Genomic DNA, 6,010 nt, shown 5'->3' with positions numbered 1-6,010 from the left:
GGAAGCTCCCGGCTAGAGGGAAGCTCTGTGCTTATAGTCTAAATTTCGCTTTGTCCTGACGGGCTGCCTAGACCCACGCAGAGCAGTTCCCGGTTCCCACCTCCGAAGTTCCTCTAACAGTTGAAACACGTTTACAGTGCTTGACTACCATTCATTATCTAGGGAAACTCCGGCGGCGCTTCGAACCCTCCGGACGCTTAAAGGACACAAGGACGAGCGAGGCGCCCTTGCCAACCCTTACAGGGACACCTAGCCGTAACGTGCAGAGTGAGACTGAAGAAGAGAGGATCAAGACCAGTGGGGTGAAGAGAGCACTAGGGCTTGGCCGGAAGAGAGGTTAAAGAGGAAAGGCCTCACTGGAGAAAGAGAGAGTTAAACCACAACAGGCAGTACCTAGTTCCAGTTCTTGGTCCCAGGGGTTTGTGGTTGCTGCTTTCATCTTGCTCAGCCAAAACAAAAGGAAAGTGTCAAATGGCGATTCCTTAGGACTTCCAGTGCAGTCTCCACCTCACAGATTTGGCTTATTTGTGTCCACTCCTTTCCCTAACCCTTTATACTTGATGCTCTCAGATGAGTAGAAAGGAGCACAATTAATGGAAAACACAGCTTGGGAGTCAAGGGATTTGGGTTCTATTCTTGTCCCTTGGTGACGACATCATTACTTTGGGTTATTCACACTTTCAGTGCCAGAATTCCTAGATCGATAAAAGATTATTATATTGACCTCTTATAGAAATGTTTTGACGATACTGAATTCCTAATAAAGTTGTGTAACAATGACCTATATCTGTGTAGTTGTACTGTAACAGCTATGAATAACTATGATGATCAGTACTGTAACTGCACCATGTTATTGGTGATTGTTTTAGTGGGATCTTTTAAAGTCTCACTTTATTTCCCTCTTATATACAAGATTGTACTTATATTCTGGACTAGATGGACATTTATGAACACAAGTCATTATTAATTTTGTTAAAATGTGAAGTTCTTTCTACTAAGTGTTTTTTAGGATGCTTTCAATTGCTGGCATTTTTGCTTGGGGTCTGGAGGAAACTTAAAACACTTCCTCCATACCTTCCTATTTCTCTAAATATGATACTGATGTGGTTGAGTATTATTCACCAATTTAGGGTTTTCTGGGAGATAGTTTCCACCCAGAAAGTGCTCTTTTTTTCTTCCCCTATCAAACTGATCTCTATCGATTAAACTTAAGGTTGATGCAAATCTAGGTTCAGAATGATGTTATCATTAGTGTCCACTGGTGCTAAAGAATTAAATTGTACTTGAGGAGGTGGTACTGGTAATTGAACCCAGAGGTGCTTAACCTCTGAGCCACATCCCCATCCCTTTTAATTTTTTATTTTGAGACAGGGTCTCCCTAAGACATTGCTAAATTACTAAGGCTGGTCTTGAACTTGCAATCCTCAGCCTCCCAAGTTGCTGGGGTTAGAGGCTTGCATCACTGCTTACAACCTAAATTGTATTTTATGTAATTTAATCAGCAAATCAGAAGTTTTGTAAGCCTTTTATAATGTATTAAGTTATGAAATTGGCTGAAGCAAGAGTTACTTATTTTAAATTTGATCAAATATTAAATATTTTATTCAAAATCTGTCATTTTTATGCTTTGGTTTTGAATTATGCTCTATAATCATCCCCCCACCTTAATTGTGGTTGCCTCACTTTACCAATGCAGTAGCACTGTGACAAATTGATAAGTGAGACTGTACAGAGAATTTTATTACTACCCACTAACATCCCTTATTACTGGCCTGTAAGTTGTAATCAGTCACAATTTTTTTCTTAAGAGTTGATGTTAACATTTATTTTTATAGAATGATACTGACGTAAAGTTTATAAAAGTGAAAAGTCAATGTGCAGTGGACAATATGAAGCACTGAGGTGCATATTTTCCTTTTTTTTTTTTTTTTGTTTAGTTTGGTTTGGTACTGGAGATTAAACCCAGGGGTTCATAACTACTGAACCACATCCCCAGCCCTTTTTTATATTTTATTTAGAGACTGTGTCTCATCAAGTTGCTTAGAGCCTTACTAAATTGCTGAGGCTGGCTTTGAACCCACAATCCTGCCTCAGTCTCCTGAGCTGCTGGGATTACAGGTGCCTGGCCCCATTTTCCTCTTATTGACAGACTACTAATCTACAAACTATAAGATAATGGTCTTCAAGATGTCTTGGTAGCCTTCCATTTACCTAGTACTGTTTATGCTATGAGAAAAATAGAGTGAATATCAGAGAGTTACTGAGGAGTAGCTTGTTTCCTCAGTGCCAAGTCAGGACAATAATCTTCATTTCCTACTGCTCTTTCAATTTTTGTACAAAGGCAAGAGCTGTGTAAATAATAGTCCCTACCTTACGGACCACACAGCATAGCATTTATAGAAATTGTTGAAGACCCATATAATTAAATGTTTCAAGGAAATGCAGTGCTGCCCACTTTTAGAGAAAGTAGTAAGCAGTGGGATTGAGAGTATTAAAGTAGATTTATGAAGTAACTTAAGCTGAACCTTGATGAACAGATAAAATTTGGAGAAGAAGAGAGCAGTGACCGGCATATCATTCAGGGAAGAGAATGGGTACAGACGTGAGAATTGTTATGGCTTATATTAAGGGCTGTGATCAGCTTGACTTGTACTTTTGATCCATGTTTGGGAGTAGTAAAAATAAGGTAAGATTGTAGGGAACTTGGAAAAGTGAGATTTCAGAGTAAGATTTAGAAAATAGAATATATAATAAAGCCTAGGATGGTGTGGTCATATAAACAACATAATTCAACAAGATACATTAAAAAACAAAAAGCAAATTTTAAATTTGGGAAGGAGGTAGTAAATCAATACTATTAGACTAAGAGAAAAATAGTTGACCAGGAAACCATGGACAAAATGCTGGCACTTCTTAATGAACAGTTCATAAAAGAACCGATGGAACTCGGTATAATGTCACAAGCCTGTAATACCAGCCACTTAGGCAGCCGAGGCAGAAGGATCACAAGTTTAAGGCTAGCCTGGGTAAATTGGCAAGGCCCTGTCTCAAAATTTTAAAAAGGGCCGAGCATATATTTAGCCTCACGTATGCAAGGCTCTAGGTTCAATCCTCAGTAACACCAAAAAAAAAAAAAAAAGAGAGAGATCAGGATAAATAATATTTACCATATGTTAACATAGTTATTATATGTTTGATTAAAATGGATGAGCAAGGTGCACTGGTTAGATGGATGCCTTATCAATGTATGGCAGTCAGCTTTCTACACACCATCAGATAATGGCCAAAAGACAAATTCAGAGATTAAGATAGAAGGCTGGGGGTGTGGCTCAGCAGTAGCCCTGGGTTTGATCCTCAGCACCACATAAAAATAAACAAACAGATAAATAAAACATTTTAAAAAGAGAGATAGAAATGAAGACTAATAGAAATGAATGCTGATGGTTGAAGGCATTTTCCCATTTATCTCTTTAAGGAGATTACATCCTTTGGGGCTGGAACTGTATGTACCCATTTGGAAAGGATCTTTTTGAATTAGCAAAATCCTGCACCCTGCCTCCTTTTTTGAGAAGAAAAATTTTGCTGTGGATATCCTTTGAACTGGATAGACCTGTACCTCTATAGAGTTTCTCTGCTAAGAGATGATTGCCTTGCTTTTTTTCTACCCATTTCTATTCAGCTCACTCCTGAAAAAAAAAATGCTTAGGGTATTGCTGTGGTTTGAATATGTTTGTCCTCAAAGGTTCATGTACTAGAAGCTTGATCCCCATTGTGAAGGTACTGGAATATGGTGTCTTTCTGAGGGTATTAGGTAATTAAGAGGGATGGATGTTTTTTCTCATAGGAGTGAGCTCTTGATATTGTAGAACTAGATCAGTTACCACAAAAGTGAGTTGTTATAAAGCAAGTTGGGCTTCTTCTTTCTTGCTGCTTCTCTCACCATGTGATATCTCCCCACCATGCCTGTGGCCTGCTCTTTACCATGAGATATTATGTATCATGAGGCCCTTACCAGAAGCCAATGTTGGCACTATGTCCTTGGACCTACAGAGCTATGAACTAAACCTCTTTTCTTCATAAAGTATTTAGTCTCTGATATTTTGGTATAGTAACAAAGCAGGGTAAGACAGGTATTAAACTGCTCTATAGCTATGCCAATTATGCTGTAAATAAATAGTCTTTGATACTGCTTTCTGTATTTGAGAAAATTTTGCCCAAACACTTCCTGACCTTAAACTTAGATGTTACTTCATTCCAGTTGGAAAAACCATGCAGTTTTCTCTAATTATACATTTTGAATATATGTGTTCCTCCAAAATTCATATGTGACACTTAAACCCTAAGATGGTGGTATTAAGAGGTGGTGATCTTTGGAGAAGTGATTAAGTCATGAGATTTATGCTCTTATAAAAGATGCTTCAAAGAACTGCCTGTCCCCTTTGCCCTTCAGCTGTGCAAAGTCACAGTGTTCTCCTTTCTAATTCTTTCTACCATGTGAGGGTGGAGCAACAATGTGCCATCTTAGAAGCAAAGACTTACCAGATACTGAATTTGTTGATCTCTTTACTTTGGACTTCCTAGCCTTCAGAACTGTTGGGTAATATGTTTCTGTTTATAGATTATTCAGTCTCAGATTTTTTTTAGGGTAGCACAAATGGACTAAAACATCTGGTAAATTTGGTTTATAAATAAAACTTTCTCATTATCAGGAGTACATTTTACATTATAGCCCAGTACCATAATCACAAATTCATGTACCTAAATATATTCGTAAGTGTCATGAAATTTCCTTTTATGCAATCGTCTCTGCTCTTTTTATTTTGACATTTTTTTAAAATGTCGATTATACTGCCCTAAGCTAACTATATGGTTGTAATTTAAGTTTAAAAACCAATGATTTACATTGAGAGGGGAGCTATAGATCAGCGGTAGAGCATTTGTAAGAATTATGTGTCTCCATTGAGAATTTCAGGTGTAGATTTATAATTCTTATTCCACCTTAATACCGACCTATCTTTTAAGATATGTGCTCATATGCCACCTCCACCAAGCTTTGTCTGAATAGATAATATAAAGAAAGAGCTTTGTATCCAGGCAGAACTGTATTAAAATCTCAAATCTCCCTGTATGATATTAGGCAGTTACTTAAATTCAATTTGTATCAGTAAAATGGGGGCAGTGACAGCTTTCCTCAGAGTTGTCCTAAAGATCAAAGTAGATGACATCTCTAAAGGTTCTTTATTGCTTACCAAATAACAGGCCTTCAGTAATTGTTCATTTCCTTCATTCCTCTTGAGAATTACTACCCCTTCAGAACACCCAAGCATTGTTTCTTTCCTTTTTTTAAAATTTTTTTTGTAATTGTAGATGGACTTTATTTTATTTGTTATTTTTATGTGGTGCTGAGGATCAAATCCAGTGTCTCACACATGCTAGGCAAGCACTTTGCCACTGAGCTACAGCCCCAGCCCCAAGCATTGTTTCTTTTAAGACACGATTCTCTACTTCTTTGTAGCAGAATATTTATTTTAGCCATTCTACAAGTCAAGCTTGTTGAGGATGGGGTCAGTTGGTTATCCGTATTTGTATACATAGTATTTAGCAGAAGAGACTCACAGAATATTTGTTGACCTACTGCAGAATGTCATCAAAGAGAAAAATGGCCATGTCAAAATTTTAGGAAAAAATGTAACTTTTGCACATGAATGTGACAACTAGCTAAAAGCTTCCAAGAAAAAAAATGTGATAAAAAGCACTAATTAGTAGTGTATCCAGGCAGAACTGTATTAGTAGTTATTATAAATAAACTGTATTAGTAGTTATTATAATAAATTAGTAGTAATTTGTTATACCAATCAATATTTAGCATTCACTCAATAAAATAAGCAAAGAGCATCTAATGTCAGAAGATAATAGCCAATGTGTACAGAGCTTCTGCCGGGGGAATTATGACAAAGAATAGTAGTTTCAGCTTTCAGAACTGTGAGAAAATGAGTTTCTGTTATTTATG

The sequence above is a fragment of the Spermophilus citellus genome, assembly GCF_964194105.1.
Source record: "Spermophilus citellus genome assembly, chromosome: 3".
Classification (NCBI taxonomy): domain Eukaryota; kingdom Metazoa; phylum Chordata; class Mammalia; order Rodentia; family Sciuridae; genus Spermophilus; species Spermophilus citellus.
Note: the sequence above shows the minus strand (reverse complement) of the source record.